The sequence below is a fragment of the Magallana gigas genome, chromosome 1, assembly GCF_963853765.1.
Source record: "Magallana gigas chromosome 1, xbMagGiga1.1, whole genome shotgun sequence".
Classification (NCBI taxonomy): domain Eukaryota; kingdom Metazoa; phylum Mollusca; class Bivalvia; order Ostreida; family Ostreidae; genus Magallana; species Magallana gigas.
The window spans coordinates 1,105,686-1,123,783 of record NC_088853.1 but is presented as its reverse complement, the minus strand read 5'-3'; the positions used below and the strand labels follow the sequence as shown (position 1 = coordinate 1,123,783).

General features: G+C 33.1%; 1 protein-coding gene and 1 long non-coding RNA gene across 2 annotated transcripts in view; one reads left to right on the top strand and one right to left on the bottom strand.

Annotated features, from left to right (window-relative positions):
* Window positions 1-17,737, bottom strand: part of LOC136273675 (uncharacterized) — a 32,121-nt gene extending 14,384 nt beyond the window's left edge. The window contains exon 1 of the mRNA XM_066078723.1: window positions 17,635-17,737. The gene's annotated coding sequence lies outside the window, so the exon portion shown is untranslated. The remainder of the gene's footprint in view (window positions 1-17,634) is intronic.
* On the top strand, window positions 840-6,603 carry LOC136274196 (uncharacterized). Its single transcript, XR_010712521.1, has 2 exons — window positions 840-1,826; window positions 6,313-6,603. It is a non-coding gene; the product is annotated as an uncharacterized lncRNA (long non-coding RNA).
* Window positions 17,738-18,098: the final 361 nt, after the last annotated feature.

The window sequence follows — 18,098 nt, the reverse complement described above, 5'->3', positions numbered from 1 at the left end:
ATTAAACTTCTCATTGTTTAAACCCCTGTCACACTGGAGCTGCGTCCTCACAGCGATCCCGCTGCTTAATTGAATAATGTAAAACGCCATGGTAAACGAACTAGAGTCTTCTACAGCGCCGTAACAACTCAACGGCATCTTCGTTCGCCGCGGTGGGATATCCTAGCCTAGAACATTTTAGAACGCCATGCGACGGCGCGTACTTTGAACATGCACAAAGTACGCGCCGTGGCTCTGCGTTCCGATAAACACGCCGTAGAAGTGGAGTAAAGTGGTCGCCATGGCAGCGCCGTAAAGTCTCCAACAGCGCATGTGAACGCAGTCAGCGCGCAGAGCACGCTGTGGATGCGCGGTAAAAACTCCTAGCATGTCATGAGCGCTCGGCGGATACCCAGCGAGAGGGCAGTCAATCGCCAAGTAGAACTCTGTGGAAACGTAGTTGGGAGCTCTGTAAGAACGCCTTTCTGAATTTTCCTTGCGATCCTACGGCGATTCCATTAATTTTACAACGCCGTGAACACGCACTGGGAACGCAATTTTGTGTGACAGGGCCTTAAAGAGTTTTCAAAACAATAACACAAACTGTGTTCGACAAATAGTTTTCCTAAACCATTTTTTTCCTGTCTTTATACAGGCCTTCAATCACAGCACGTTTTTATAACAAAAGCAGAAGTGAAATTTTAGTCATTAGTCATTATAATCGTTTGACACCAAATCACATAAATTTTCATCTCGCAGCAACAACGGAAGACCTACTCGTGGCTTTGCCACGAGCTCTGCTCTAGTTATTATACTTTTTCTTTTTTTTCTGACTCCTTTTTTGCTTCATAACTCAAAAAGTTTTCAACCGATTTCAATGAAATTTCCAGAGATTTTAGCAAGATATCGTCCCTCAAAGATGTTAAAATTTTAAAGACAACGTCACTTCCGTTTTGACGTTACGTCATTTTTAAAATTTTAAAAAAGTCATTTTGTCCGGGACTTTTCTCAAAAATGCTTAAAGATAGAGGCTTGAAATTTTCAATGGTTATGATTTGGTCGATTTACCTCTGTAATGAGGCTATATAATAAATATTCGTCACTTCCGGTCGAAACCAGAAGCGAATCAAATTTTTCGAAAAATTGAATTTTTTGATCAAACAAAAAACGTATACGTAGTTTGTAGAGCTTTTTATGCTGAATCTAATGCTGAAAACCGTTTGAAATTTGGAGGATGCAATAAAGAGATATCGGGGTTTAAAAACGGATTTTCCCGGAAATTTTGATGCCGCGTTCTTGGTTTTAAAAATAGTGCAAAATTCACACTGAAAGTAACTTCTACTGTAACAATTCGTACTGATAATAAAACTTTATAAAAAAACATAAAATTAGATGCATATTGTAGAGTTTGCAAAGCTTAATACAAAACTTAAATTCGTTTTAAAATCGGATACTGCATTGCAGAGATATCGCGGTTTAAATATTGATTTTTCCGGAAATGTTGATTCCTCGTTATTGGTTTAAAAAATAGTGCAAAATTCACACTGAAAGTAACTCCTGCTGAAAAGATTTCGTACAGGTCATAAAACCGAACTCCTTTTTTATATAGTTAATCAGAATGTTTATTGAAACAATTTCGTTAATTCGGTCGATAATTACGTTGTTAGTTTTTATTAGTCTTAATAGTTTTAATCGAAATAATTATCGTACGATTCACCATGTCAACTCGCCATGTTTTGACTGCGCGCTGCGAACAACAGCTGATCATAGCGGTGTGTCAGAAGAATGGCCTGCAAGGCGGCGATAGTGGAAATTTCAGCTCAACTAACGTATGACAGATTATAAAGGTATGTTTCAATACAGGATATATCGTATTGACTTTTTCTTTTCAAAGTGTTTGTGCACTTTTCAATCTATTCCGACCTTCCTCTGACTCTAACCTCCGCTTAAGCGCTTTTGACGTGCTTAACAATATAAAAGCGGGCATTTGAGTCAGAGAAATCTCGGGATATTATCTGTCCAATGTATTTTCACGTGTATGTTTTGCACACTACTCTTTTGAATTTCTATTTATTATTATGTACATGTATGTCTTATTTTGTATTGAACAACACACCACACACTGTAAAAATGTGCAGTTAAAAGGGCTGGGGGTCCAAAGGCACACAAGAGTAGAATGTTGTAATTAGAGTGTATGTTTACATGATGATAACTTTACCCTAAATATTTGAATATAGCAGATCTTTACCATATCACTTCCACTTAATTAATGAATTAAAGAACTCAGACAGGCTTGTGCTTAATGAATAAATATATTTGACATGGTAAATATTCAGTCTAATTAAAATTATAACTTTTGTCTGGCTCGCCGTTATATATGATTATTGCCTGTATGTAAAACATGTAAAACAGAGTGCAAGATGAACAGCACTTTAAGTTCAGATTTTAGATTTATGTTCCCTGATATCTATAAAACATTTTTCTCAAGATTTGATTATTTCACAGAACCATTGTAAACTCTTTGAGATTAGTTTATCTTTTATATATATTGAATTTTATTGATTCATTTTAGGTAAACTTTACATGCAGAACACATCTACATTGTAAACAATTTTTACAGTAAGACTAATGTATGTAATAATTTTTACTACATGTGCCTCAGATCTCTCTCTCTCTCTCTCTCTCTCTCTCTCTCTCCCTCTCTCTCTCATGCTTTTAATCTTGGCAAAGCATCACAGAGCAACATCATTTTGTGCATATCTCTATCTAGTAAAAGAAATCAACAATGCTTTAAATTTCAAAATGAGCATGTATTATCGTGCAATCCCTCATTTTTTCATTGTGCAACTAAAATCCAAAGCTTTGAAAAATTGTTTATGGAATTTTATACATACTAAACATAATATTGTTTTTAAAACCTGTCATTAATAAGAAAAGAGAAAAAAATCCTCGCTAAATTTATTTGCAAAAAAAACCCAGTAGAATTCATTTAATAAAAAATGGAATAATAGCAGAAAATTATACTTTGAGGCTGTTCAGATGAAATACTGTAAGTCGTTTTAATTCCACCGTGTTAAAATTTCATGATTTTTACTAAGGTATCGATTGCGATGGTTTTAATTTCACGCTGCTTAAAAATTCAATTGATCAGAATAGAAGCATTTAAATTTCATAATATTTGGTTAAAGTGTTCAAACTAATGCTTCTTAGGAAAATCAAAAAATAGGGGGATGGTATACATGTAAGAGTATTTCTAAGTGATGTGATGCTTTTGTCATGATAATATCATGTATATGTATATAGTTTTGAATAAGGTTTCTTATTTAGGGAGGTTGAACAACAGTTGACCTTTAACAGATTAGGTAAAGATGCTTTATTTATGGAGAGCCCTATGAATCTGTGTTAAATAGAGGAAAGTGGAAATGCTGGGTTCACTTAAATGGCCATATTTTTCTTAATCCTTAATGGAATTGGCAAAATGAGGTATACTTTTTCTCAGAATAGCATAAGCTTTGTAAGTTTAAGACAAGATGACTTTTCAGAGAATGTTAGTGTAAGTTTCAAGACTACATGGTATTTTCAGATTTCTCATTTAACTGTAATTTTGAGTGGATTTTTACCAAAAGTAGTCTATTTTGGGAAAATGGATGATTTTGTTGGTTATATATGTCATTACATGATTTATTAGCTATAATATACAAGGGAAGTAACTCCCTTTTAAATGTGTAGAATGACCACCACTAGAGTAAATTGGCTTAGAAAGTAGGTATTTCCTATCCTGATGACAATTAATAGGCTTAAGTTAATTACCGAGATAAGAATTAATACTGTAAAAGAGTTTTGATCAATTGAATTATTTAAATGATAAATTTGCAGCAATTTTGCTGTCTGATTTCATGAAATAACATTAAGCAACCTGACTTATATAACTCAATTTTTTTAAAACAGCATATTTTTCTTTCAAATAAAATTCACATGTGGACAAATGCAGTTATCAAAGTATACAATATGTCAAAAAACTCAAGTTTTTGCTCCTTCCTATCCAAAAGTGATATTATAGATATATTCACAGAATTCAAAAAGCCACCCCCTCTTTCCAATTGTCTCCATTACCATTACATGTTGGATATGTAAATGTACATTTGGCCTTGAAATAACATCTGCTATAATAATTACTCTCGAAATGATCAAGAAACAACATATTTTTACCCTTTTATTGTATATATGCATCAAAAATGTAGGAAAACATGTAAAATTTGAACATTTAATTATCATGGAATTCTCATCCGTCCCCAGGTTCCCGGTTGTGTTTGAATTTCATTTTAATAAAGAGCAGACATCACACTTGTAGGTCTTACTATTTTAGCAAAGTTAAAAGGAGACTAGAAACCAGAATAAATAAGATATTCACTAAATATGATTACAAGCTTACTGTTTCATGAAAACAAGAAATCACATGTATGGCGGCATGTCTTTTTGTGAAAAAAAAATTTTACATTTCATCCATTTATCAAGAAAAGATCAATTTTCAATATCAGTTATGGTTGTTTTCAAATATGTGTGAGAAATGACTCAAGGGAATTGCCACAAGTTTCATAATATTAGGTTAAGGTAACTCCATACTCGTAAAATTCTCTGATGAAAGTTGAAAAACCGAATTGATTTCAACTTAATAGACTTTAATTTCATCAATTGTTAGAAAAAATATACATGTCATCACACTTTTTGAGATGCCAGATAAACATAAACTAAAGCACATTTTAGCATCAGAAAACCATATTTTTTTGGTTAAAAATAAAAATTTTGTAGGCAGAAATTTGTTTATCTTGTTTAATTTTATTGTCAACTTTATCAGAAAACTAAAACTACAAAAATCTTTTAAAATTCATTGTTGGAATAAGAAAAACTATGGCATTTAGACATACAACTGATAGAAAAGTAAGAAAAAGGGTTATTTCCCCTTAGCATCGATAAAATGTAAAAGAAATTGGAAATTTTGCATAAAATTAAGCTGCGAAAATATCTTGAACCTACCAATAATTCTAATTACTTCTGTGTTATTATATTCGCATAAAATAGATAAAACTATCTTGCACAAATTTTAAAGAACTCAAAGTTTTACAAAAAAGTATGACATTACAGAACACTGGATCTACTTTAAAGTGTTCAAACTAATGCTTCTTAGGAAAATCAAAAAATAGGGGGAGGGTATACATGTAAGGGTATTTCTAAGTGATGTGATGCTTTTGTCATGATAATATCATGTATATGTATGTAGTTTTGAATAAGGTTTCTTATTTAGGGAGGTTGAACAACAGTTGACCTCTAAAAGATTAGGTAAAGATGCTTTATTTATGGAGAGCCTTATGAATCTGTGTTAAATAGAGGAAAGTGGAAATGCTGGGTTCACTTAAATGGCCATATTTTTCTTAATCCTTAATGGAATTGGCAAAATGAGGTATACTTTTTCTCAGAATAGCATAAGCTTTGTAAGTTTAAGACAAGATGACTTTTCAGAGAATGTTAGTGTAAGTTAAAGGTAGCAAGGGACAGTTTCGGATAAAGTACCCGTCAATATTTTTCTGAAATTGAGAGTTGCTGTACTTGAAGGCTCATGAGTGTTGCTAAAATTCATGAAATGATTTTTAATGATTATCATTAGTTAGAAGATTATCTTTTGTTGAAATTGATATTCAATATGTAGGCCCCATATGTTAGGTACATGAGATTCAGAAGTAAAATGCGAAATCTGTGGCTATGACTGTTGTGTTGACTTTAGACAGTGAAAATGCAAGTTACAGATGGGAGGGTAAATAACACAAAAAGTAGGTGGATGGGACATTATAAACTAAACACCGGTAAGTTTCTGACATGTGATGGTGCAACATGCACATGGTACAGAAGGTCAACCCTTTGCAGGGAATTGGCTGGGGGAGGTCTAAAAAGCTGAAAAATTAGCAAAATATGGAAGGGTCAATATCTCATAAAAACCAGTATGTAGAAAATTTTACAGGTTTTGACTAGTAATTTTCTTCAGAAATTGGTGATTGGCCTTATAAAGAGTGAATTAAAGGTATTTGTGGTGAATGGGAACTGAGGAAATTCTAGTTACAGGGTTCCGAAGACACACGTCCCCAGGCTACAATGAAATGTATAAAAAAAAACTGTCCTGTGCCATCTTATGTCATGAATCGGGATATGTCATACTAATGACACTGCATGCATGTTCAGTGTATTTTTTTTTCAGAAATACTATGCATGTGTTAATGTAAACACAGCTATTATTAGTACCGGTACATGTATTAAGACAGCCTATTGATTTTTTAATTTCAGCTATTGGTGGCCACATGGTTTTTACCTGTTGATTCTTTTCAGCTCTTGAGGTTAACCTGTCACCTCTACCCACATGCATATTCCTTATTGTGTTCTACAGACTATTTACCAGTAATTCAAATTAAATCGGATAATTAATGAACAGTTACTGTAATGGAACTTTAAGAAAGCATCATGCCTTGATGTAGTTTGTGTTTGATAAGAAATTATAACAAACAAAATTATGGCTGTTTAAAGTAATTTACAATTGTTAGCTGTGAAAATTTGTTTTTCAATAAAAGTATGCAATTATGTTTCCTTTATTTTATTTTTAGCGCACCTGAGCCAATTTGTCGTTGTCATTGTTGTAAACTTTTCATATTTTCATCTTCTTCTCAAGAAGCACTGGGCAGATTTCAACCAAATTTGGCACTAAGCACCACTAGGTGAAGGGGGTTCAAGTTTGTTCAAATGAAGGGCCACACCCTCTTTAAAGGGGAGATAATTGAGAATTGTTGAAAATTTGTTGGTATTTTTCAAAAACCTTCTTCTCAAAAACTATTCGGCCTGAAATGCTTAAACTTGTGTGGAGGCATCCTCAGGTAGTGTAGATTCAAGTTTGTTCAAATCATTGTCCCCAGGGATAGGGAGGGGCCACAAAAGGGGGATCAAGTTTTACATAGGAATATATAGAGAACATCTTTTAAAATCTTCTTCTCAAAAACTATTAGGCCAGAAAAGCTAAAATTAAAGTGGAAGCATCCTCAGGTAGTGTAGATTCAAGTTTGTTCAAATCATAGTCCCAGGTGGTATGGTGGGGCCACAATGGGGGAATGGATTTGTACATAGGAATATATAGAGAAAATCTTTAAAAATCTTTTTCTCAGAAACTAATCAGCCAGGAAAGCTGAAACTTATGTGGAAGCATCCTCAGGTAGTGTAGATACAAAGTTGTGAAAATCATGACCCCGGGGTAGGTTTGGGCCACAATGGGTGGGGGGGGGGTCAAAGTTTAACATAGGAATATATAGAGTAAATATTTAAAAATCTTCTTCTCTGAAACTAATCAGCCAGATGATTCTTTATAATTGTTAAGACTTTGGCCCCAGGACAGTTCTTTGGCCTCACAAGAAGGTTCAGAGTTTGATGTAGGTTTATATCCCATATGTAAACTATTGTTAAGGATCTTTTTGAGAACTGCAATACTCAACATGCGATATGACTATAAAATCAATATAAAATCATCCTTTTAGAAAAGGAACTAATGATCATAAACATAAGAATATTTAGGGGGGGGGATGAATTTTATTTAAACAGGATCTACATGTATTATTGTACATTGTCCAGATAGTTTGCATTGTGACTCCATTAAGCTGATTTTATCATACCTATTGTTCCTCAGGTGAGCGATGTGGCCCATTTGCCTCTTGTTTTAGTTTTTCATTGTTTTTCAATATTAAAAATTAAACATATGTAACTTACGGTAATTTTCATGATGAGTACGATGCATAACAGATATCGGGGTTTAAAAATTGATTTTTCGGAAATTTTGATTCTGCGTTTTTGGTTTCAAAAATAGCGTAAAGTTCAAACTCGTACCAAAAATAATTTGATTTTTGTTAAGTACTTTGACACCTTCGGAATTATTTTTTTTGTTAAGTCGTTCTTAGAATTGTTAAGGTTTTTGTTAATTCGTACATAGTATCGTTCGTATTTTTTATCTTTTAGTTTTAGTTGCTCTTGTTTTTTATTTAAACACTCTGCTTCTTGCAGGAACATCAAGCATTACTCTTTACATTAACGGAAGACCCACTCGTTGCTTTGCAACGAGCTTTGCTCTAGTTATTTTTTAGGGTCTTCCGTTTCCAACGGAAGACCCTTTTGTTTTTCTTCGGATTATTTAGGATCTTCCGTTTCCAACGGAAGACCCTATTGTTTTTCTTCGGATTCTTTTTCATTATTATTATTCTTCCTCTGACTTTTTTTGTGGCTTATATCTCAAAAACTGTTCAACCGATTTCCATGAAATTTTCAGAACTTATTTGGTATCGTAAACACTCGAGGTTATTAAAATCTAAACTTATGAAGTCACTTCCGGTTTCAGAAATTGACGATTTTGTAAAATTTTAAGGGTCATTTTGTCCACGCATCTCCTCCGAAACTAATCAAGATAGAAGCTTGAAATTTTCAGGGATTGTAGATAAATGTATGTAGATGTACCCCATTGACTTCACTTATGAAAATTGTGTAAGGCTTCGAAGCTCGTCTGAACCTGAAAATAAGCACCAAATTTTCCACGAAATTTTTGAACATTTTCTGAAATATCTTTTCATGTATACATATTTTGTGAAAAAATGTAATGCAAAAGATTTTATTCTTGCAAGACCTTTAATTTGATATAAAGGAAAAGGGGCTGGCCCCTCAAATTAGGGGCCTAGAGGGCTCTAAAGTCTTCTTACAATAACCTTTTACTGAACAACAATTTGTTATCAATCATAGAAGCAAAAATGTTAATCGTACAACTGTTTATCTGTACAGTACCATAGCTTAGTCATATATTACGTAATTAGAGGTTTCAAGGGGCCAGAAGTTCAAAACTTTGATCATATATATCGGAAAAAAAGAGAAACATTTTGAAAAGCAATGTAGAACAAAATTTGCTCAAAATGATGTTCTGTACAATATGCCACCTTAAATTTTTGATGATGGCCCAACTAAGGATTTTAAGGGTCGGCCCCTTAAACACATTTATACAGATATCTCGAGAACGGTTAACACTTTGTGAACACTTGTTGAACTAAATATGTTTATATTTGCAAGACCTTTAATTTAATATCAAGAAAAAGGGGCTGGCCCCTCAAATTAGGGGCCAAGAGGGCTCTAAAATCTTTTTACAATAACTCTTTACTGAACAAAAATTTGTTATAAATTATAAAAGCAAAAATGTTCACTGTACAGCTGTTTATCCTTTTATTTGATATAAAGAAAAAAAGGGCTGGCCCCTCTAATTAGGGACTAAAAGGGCTAGTAAGTCTTTTTATGATAACTTTTTTATAAGCAATAATTTGATATTTTTCATTTAGCAAAAACAAGGAACTTTTTAAGCTTAATCTAACGCTGAAATTCGTTTTAAAATCGGACCATGCACTACAGAGAAATTGGGGTTTGAAATTTGATTTTTTCCGAAAATTTTGATTCCGCGTTCTTGGTTTAAAAAATAATTCGTACCAAAAATAATCGTGTCAAGTCGTACATGAACACATTCGGGTTTATTTTGTTAAGTCGTTCTTGAAATCGGAAAGGTTTTTGTTAAGCCGTACTAAAAATCATTCGGATTTTTGTTAAGTCGTACCAAGAATTATTCGATTTTTTTCTTATTGTTTTAGTTACTCTTGTTCTTGGCTTAAGATCACTGCTTCTTACAGGTACTTCTAGCTTTTCTCTCGACATTAACGGAAGACCCACTCGTTGCTTTGCAACGAGCTTTGCTCTAGTTTTCATTATTATTATTCTTCCTCTGACTTTTTTTGTGGCTTATATCTCAAAAACTATTCAACCGATTTCCACGAAATTTTCAGAACTTGTTTGGTATTGTAAACACTCGAGGTTATTAAAATTTGAACTTATGACGTCACTTCCGCTTTCAGAAATTGACGATTTTGTAAATTTTTAAGGGTCATTTTGTCCACGCATCTCCTCCGAAGCTAATCAAGATAGAAGCTTGAAATTTTCAGGGATTGTAGATAAATGTATGTAGATGTACCCTATTGCCTTCACTTATGAAAATTGTGCAAGGCTTTGAAGCTCGCCTGAACCTGAAAATAAGCACCAAATTTTTCCACGAAATTTTTGAACATTTTCTGAAATATCTTTTGATCTATACATATTTTGTAAAATAATGTAATGCAAAAGATGTTTATTTTTGCAAGACCTTTAATGTGATATCAAGGAAAAGGGGCTGGCCCCTCAAATTAGGGGCCAAAAGGGCTCTAAAGTCTTCCTACAATAACATTTTACTGAATAATAATTTGTTATTAATCATAGAAGCAAAAATGTTCATTGTACAACTGTTTATCTATTCAATACCCTAGCTAAGTCATATATTACGTAATTAGGGGTTTCAAGGGGCCAGAAGTTCAAAACTTTGATCATTTATATCGAAAAGAGGAGAAACCTTTTGAAAAGCAATGTAGAACAAAAGTTGCTCAAAATAATGTTCTGTACAATATGCCACCTTGAATTCTTTGTTGATGGCCCCATTAAGGAGTTTAAGGGTCGGCCCCTAAAACACATTTGTTCAGATATCTCGAGAGCGGTTAACACTTTGTGAACACTTGGTAAATAAAATATGTTTATATTTGCAAAACTTTTAATTTGATATCAAGAAAAAGGGGCTGGCCCCTAAAATTAGGGGCCAAGAGGGCTCTAAAGTCTTCTTACAATAACTCTTTACTGAACAAAAATTTGTTATTAATTATAGAAGCAAAAATGTTCACTGTACAACTGTTTATCTTTACAGTACCATACCTCAGTCATATATTACGTAATTAGGGGTTTCAAGGGGCCATGAGTTCAAAACTTTGATCATTAATATCTGAAAAAGGAGAAATATTTTGAAAAGCAATGTAGAACACAAAATGTTAAGAATAATGTTCTTAACAATATGGCAACTAAAAAATTTTTGTTAGTGGCCCCGATAAGGAGTTAAATGGTCGGCCCCTAAAACACAGCTGTTCAGATATCTCGAAAACGTTTAACAATTCGTGAATACATGTGAACAAAATATGTTTACATTTGCAAGGCCTTTCAAACAAAAAAGGGCTGGCTCCTCAAATTAGGGGCTAAAAGGGCTAGTAAGTCTTTTTATGATAACTTTTTTCTAGGCGATAATTTGATATTTTTCATTTAGCAAAAACAAAGAACTTTTTAAGCTTAATCTAACGCGGAAATTCTTTTTAAAATTGGACCATGCGCTATAGAGAAATTGGGGTTTAAAATTTGATTTTTCCGGAAATTTTGATTCCGTGTTGTTGGTTTAAAAAATAGCTTGAAGATAAATGTAAAATTAATTCGTACCAAAAAAAATCGTGTCAAGTCGTACATGAACACATTCGGGTTTATTTTGTTAAGGTATTTTTGAAATCGGAAAGGTTTTTGTTAAGTCGTACTTAAAATCGGAAAGGTTTTTGTTAAGTCGTACTTAAAATCATTCGAATTTTGTTAAGTCGTACCAGGAATTATTCGATTTCTTTCTTATTGTTTTTATTACTCATGTTAATGGCTTAAGAACTCTGCTTCTTGCAGGTACTTCTAGCTTTTCTCTTGACATTAACGGAAGACCCACTCGTTGCTTTGCAACGAGCTTTGCTCTAGTTTTTTTTTTTTTTCTTCCTAGACGCGAACTTTGAGGCTTCATATCTTGCTTATTTCTGAACGGTTTTTGCTCAAATTTTCAGGGCTAATGTACTTTAGAAAACACTATCTTAAGCAATTCATAAAATTTAGAATTCCCCTTCCGTTAAAGAGTTATTCCCCTTTTAAAAATTTTTAGGGCCTTTTGTTTCCAGACAAAGGCTCTGAGACTATGATAGCAGGGAATGGGAATCCAACGAATTTGAATAACAGAGACATTGTAGTTGTGCACATCTGTTTTTGTTTTAAGATTACGTTTTTTATTTAGGAAAAGGTAGGGGATCAAAAAACAGGATTCAAAAAAGTGCGAAAATTTAGACATATTTTCCTTTATATCTTTTAAACGAAAAATATTTTGTTAAGACATGTAGAATAAAAGTTGTGCAAAATATAGAGGGCTTTCATTTGACACCAATAAAAAAGGGCTGGCCCCTTAAATTAAGGGCCAATGGCCCCTAAAAATTTTGCTTAATAACTCAAAAACGGTTAGGATTTTGATATGGCTGTCGCTGGAAAAGTTGTTTGTTGGGATCTCATAAAGGTCGTTACAATGTTATTTTGTATGTGATTTGTGTAGTATGAGTGTAAAAAGCTTTACATGTTGACATGTACATGTTTTCATTTGACAAGTTAACGAAAGTCTTTGTGCGTACAACTGGCATAAAGTTGCCGCAGAAAGTATGCTGGTTTATACAGGAGGCATTAATTCATAAGAATTTTTGTTGTTGTTGGAGTATACGCTTTTCCTTTAGGAGTTAAAATTATTGTTGTTAAGTTCTTATAGTGCACAATCATTAAAAACGGCAATTGGAAAACAAAACATTCTTTTTCTTTTCTAGTAAACCACAAAATATGGAATTAAAAAACTCTATGCATTACATTTTAGTTATTAACTCCATGCATTTAAAATCTACCTTGAATCAGAGCTGCATGTGTGTGTGTACCATTACGTAAGCTCTCCCTTGTCCGCGGCCGAGAAAATCGGTTACCATGCTCGCGGCTGGACTACCTAGCGGTCAGCGGTTATCTAATACACGAGAGTTGCGTCTCTCATATATGAGTTTATGTAGCCGCGAACTCAGGAATTGTTTTAGTTTTGATTACACAAAATCTTTTGTGGATTAAACGATTGGATGTCAAGTAAGAAATAGTTCATTTAATTAATAAAAGCAATGTCATTCTCTAAAGCAATAATAGACATAGATCAATTGTGGGGTTTAAGTTTAAAATATATAACTTCTATTTGATAGAGTAAGGTCGTTATACTGCAAACTTTTCAAATCTTCCTTGGTTCTGAGCTATGCGATTCTGTGCTTTGTACCTTTACGTAATCTATTCTTCGCCCACGGCCGAGGAGATCAGCCACGGATGCATTACCTAGCGGTAAGCGGTTATTTAATACACAAGATTCGCACACCGGATTACACTTACATGCATATGAACGTGTTTGAGTTAATATAGCCGTATATACAAGAACTGTTTTGATTTTATGTTATAAAAGTTTGTCCTACTTGTATATATATTTAATTAAATATTTGAGTGTAAATGAATATTAATGAATGATATTACTCCAAATCGGAAAAATCGTTAGAATAAACTAATGTTTCGTTTGTTTAAGTAAAGTACTTTAAAAACTGTACAATTAATGTTTTAAATCAACACCCCCCCCCCCCCTCAAATATTAAACCTTTAAATGATGATCATCCCTCGCACATGGCTGAGGAGATCCGGCGCGAGTGGATAAGTGATCCGCCGTCGGTTCGTGTTCTTCTACATGTACCTTATGACGCGTTTATGTTTCATATTTTGCACGGACACAACTATATTTTATTATGTTTTCAACTATTATATTGGTTTAAGATGAAAAGATAAATTTATTTTACTTGTACAGTTGATTAAGCATTGGTGTATACGATAGCGTACAAGGTAGTTTAAACATCAAATCAAATTATAATCAAAGTTCCATGTTACATGTTTGCGGTAGGTGCTAGCACGATAAAAGAATGTCCTGAGTTGAGGCATTCGATGATTATTTAAAAGAATATTCACATGAGTTTTAAACAACTTTAGATAAGATTCTATCGGTCACATATTAATCACTTCTGTAGTTTTTCTACATGTTCGTTTCATTATGGAAGCGAACTCATTGCTGCCCCCCCCCCCCCCCCCCCGCCCCCTCCTCCCGCCCCGCTGACAGGAGCTCGCGCTGTATTTTTTTTGGCGAAACGATATCAAGATCTGTCGAAAATCATTTTTGGTGGCTTCTTCTTATGTGTAACATTTTGTTTCACTTTCCCAACCGTTTGTTTATTCGGTCAGTCTGTGTTAATTCAATCGCCACGTGCGACCGAGAATCTTGTGTCGCTTCAGCGCACACAGCTCAGAACATATATAGCCCCGGGTCATCAATTGTTATGTAATTGAGTAACAGTTGGAATGGTGCTTTTACTACATAAAATATAAATAAAAAATCATCCAGAAAAAATGTTACCGTAACTCAATAGTCAATACCAAAAATAAAAATCCGTATGATTACAAACTGAAATCGGTTTTTCAGTATTCGGCGGGATTTGATTTTTCTTCTAACATTAGTATTTTTATTGGTTTCAGAGAATACGATGTAAAAATACAAACAGGAAATAAATCTGATATTATTTACATTGATAATGTTGAAAAATATTTAAAATTAAATTAGTCACATTAGAAAACAATGTTATACAAACATCCGATAATTTTTTTCCTATGTCGTATCATTCGCGTAAATAAATATGTTTTGTACATATCCATGTACCTCAGAAAAAATTCAAATGATTAAACAAAAAAGAAAGTTGTAATTACTATTTCGGATTTTTTTTCAAAGTAATTTAACATTGTATTGAAAAGAACAAGAAATAAAAATGATTTAAATTTTTGACTCAATCTTCGTATATATTACCGGCGCTCCTTACATGTATAACGGCGTACAGTGTATATAGATTATCATGATCTATTTGAATTAAGTTCCATTCGTAAAGATTCCCATAATAATTAATTGCATGACTGTGTACATTGTAGGCAAATCGCTGTGCGTTTATTACGTCTTGTTTTCCGTTAACAGTGGTTTAAGTAATTAAAATAATTACTTGTAAAAATATCTGTAATCGGGATTCCAAAGAACTTACTTCCCGCAATTCATAGAAATGATCAGTATGTTTTCTTTCTATGTTTAAATTTAATTTTGTTCAAATAATTAATAAATTTTCTATCATTTAAATTGTGTGCTTCATCCAATACTGATTCCAATTACCTTGAAGTCATTAATTTTTCCATTGGCTATTGACAAAAAAAGAGACGCTTGACCATCCAATGAAAACAAATACACAGAGTTTGATTGACAGGTTCAGCCAGGTGCAGGTCTCACCCGATGTCCGAGGTTATGTGTGTCGCGAGTGGTCTCAATAAGAGTTATCGATGTAAATAAATTAAAAAAGATACATGCTTATCAAAACATGCTCGTGTAAGTTAAAGTTGATTAAGGCTTGTTCCAACAGAAATCATATTTTGCTAACTGTATTTAATATTTTTTATGTATAGCGAATTTTAATATTGTACAGTCATTTTACCGGTAACGAATCAGTATGCGGTTTCTCGTGCATGCAACTATTATTATCGGAATTCCAAATGTTTTTATTTTTTGTTTAAATCGCGTTTCTTTGTCCTTCTAAACTGTATCAAACCCGAAAAAATAAAGGATGAATTACGGAGACAGTAATTTCAACACCCCCTCCAGTTTCCTAGTTTTGAATTCGTTTCCCAGTATCGAATTAAGCGCCCTTTATCACTTCTGACCGAATATTTTGAGGCGAATTAATTTCAAAAATATACTAGAGGTACATGTTAATGGACTTATAAATGAACAAGGAAAAACAATTGTGGGAATATGTCATTTAAACAAATTATATGATCGTTATTTTTATCATACCGTTTTCCGGTCAAATTGAAACTGGACTTGAACAGTTTTCATTTCCGTTACTTTATAATATTGAATTTTCATACAAACACTTTATAGTAGTAATTGATGATAAGTAGTTGCCATTTTCCTTTGTTTTTCCCGTATATCTATCAATTTTTGCAGCCAAATAATACTTCTGTCGCAGGAAAACTACACGTGGTTCTATTTGAGGTCGTAATTTCATTCAAAGCTCCATTATTATTTGATATGATGTATTATCTTTTTAAATGAATTATATTTACTAATTATTCACTAAATAGGGATCAATAACAAACTTATTTTCATAGTTAGGCTTAATTGTTTTCACACTTTCGTTTTTTCTGCTTTGAACATCCGGCAGCCCATATCTGGGGCACATTTTTAATTTGTAAACAATTCGGTAAATAATCGTGCAAATGGCAAACACTGATATAATATTTATTTCTATGTTATAATCACCTAGCTATAATTTTTTAAAACCTCAACATTGTCTTCCACCAATAATTTTTCTAAAAATTATTCGATACTGGCAAATATTCGTTACCGGTAAAACTGTACCAGTGCTGAAACATCGTATAAAACGTTATATATACATGTACTCTGTAACAAGTCGTCTTTTAATACATATACCTTTCTTTTGTTTGTTAAAAATAAATTCAATTTTGTAAAAAGATAAGTATATCATTTCTTCTAGATTTTTTTTTCATGAAAATACATACAAGAGAGTTTTGCCAATCACAAACAGTTTAAAGTACATGTAATGTAAAACACGGCCTCCATTTTGAAACAAATTGTCAGAGAGTTCCGAATGAAATCTGATAAACGTTTCACATGGTTCTCGCACGCTTTGCTCGAAACGATATAAACGCATTGTCCGAAATTCTGCACGCTTTGTCCGAAACGCTAAACGGTTTACACGAAACGCTTCACGATTCACACGAAACGCTAAACGGTTAATACGAAACGTTTTTCGCACGTAAGTCGCACGCTTTTTTTTGTTGTAGTAGTACGTTTCAGGGTCTGTAAATTTTGTCAGCACGCAACAATTCTAAATTGCACATTGTCTTCAAAAATTTACAAATATTTAAATAAAGAAGATATCTTAGAGAAAAGGTGTTTTGTAAACGGGTTCGGTTTAAAATAAAAAAAAAAACACCACAATTCCTGACATGACACATGAGTACATACTGTTTATTACAATGCTTGCTACCCTCTGAAAATTTAACTCGCCATTAAATATCTCATTTTTAAAATAATGTTTGTTACGATTACATAAACTGTATGCGACAAATAGTTTTCCTAAAACATTTTCTTATTTTCTTTTTCAAAACACGTTTTATATGCAGGCTTTCAATCACAACACGTTTTTATAACAAAAGCACAACTGAAAGTTTAGTAATTATAATCGTTTGACACCATATCACATATATTTTCAACTCGCAGCAACAACGGAAGACCTACTCGTGGCTTTGCCACGAGCTCTGCTCTAGTGTTACTTATTTTTTTATAACCGAAAAAAAAAACGAAGAAAAAAAAGCTATTCGAATGTTTAATTTTTAATGTATTAATCGGTCAACTTAGTTTTCATTATAAATTAATTTCATCTTTATATTACTTATTAAACGTATATAGCCTATACTCGACGTAAACAATTTTTTTAAAAGGGGGGGGGGGTCCTGTGTCTGAACAAACGACTTGTTTTGTCACTGGTACATTGAGCTGTTGGATTGAAAGAATTTACCCCCTCCTCCCTTACCTGAACTAAGTTACAACAGTTTTTTCTTCAACACTTTACATATACATGAAGGACACGATTTTGAAAGTTTGTTTTCGGGTCAGCCATTTTTTTTTAATATACGTAGTTGATTTTTAAAAATATCGCGTTTTATCTCACCTAAATTGTCACTGGCATGATATATTGAAGAAGTAGACTACATTGTAGAATATATGATATAACAAACCTTTTGTTTCACGGGAAACAATTATCTAAACGGATAGAAATAAACCTTCCTTTCCTCTTCCCAAATATGCAAATCTGTCTCTCGTCTGTTCGACATACGTCACAGCGATGCTTAGACGTTTCGCCACCCAGCAATTTCGGCCCCAAGTCGTTTCCAGATAATGAATATACCGGTTTTCAAAAAATACAAAAAAGCAGTTCGAATATTTAGTTTTTAGTGTACTGATCGGTCAACTTACTTTTCATTATTACTTAATTTCATCTTTATATTACTTAATGTATTTTTTTAAACGGGGGGGGGGGGGGGGGTGAAAATGGATTTGAGACCACGGATGACTTCTAAAGCAATCCTGTATTTCTACATATTTTGCAGAAATGTTTGCCAGAACAACTCAAGTGAATTTATTAGTCAGTTTCACTGTATGTGATTTGTTTTATTAATTCATGTCAAAGTACTATGTGTGG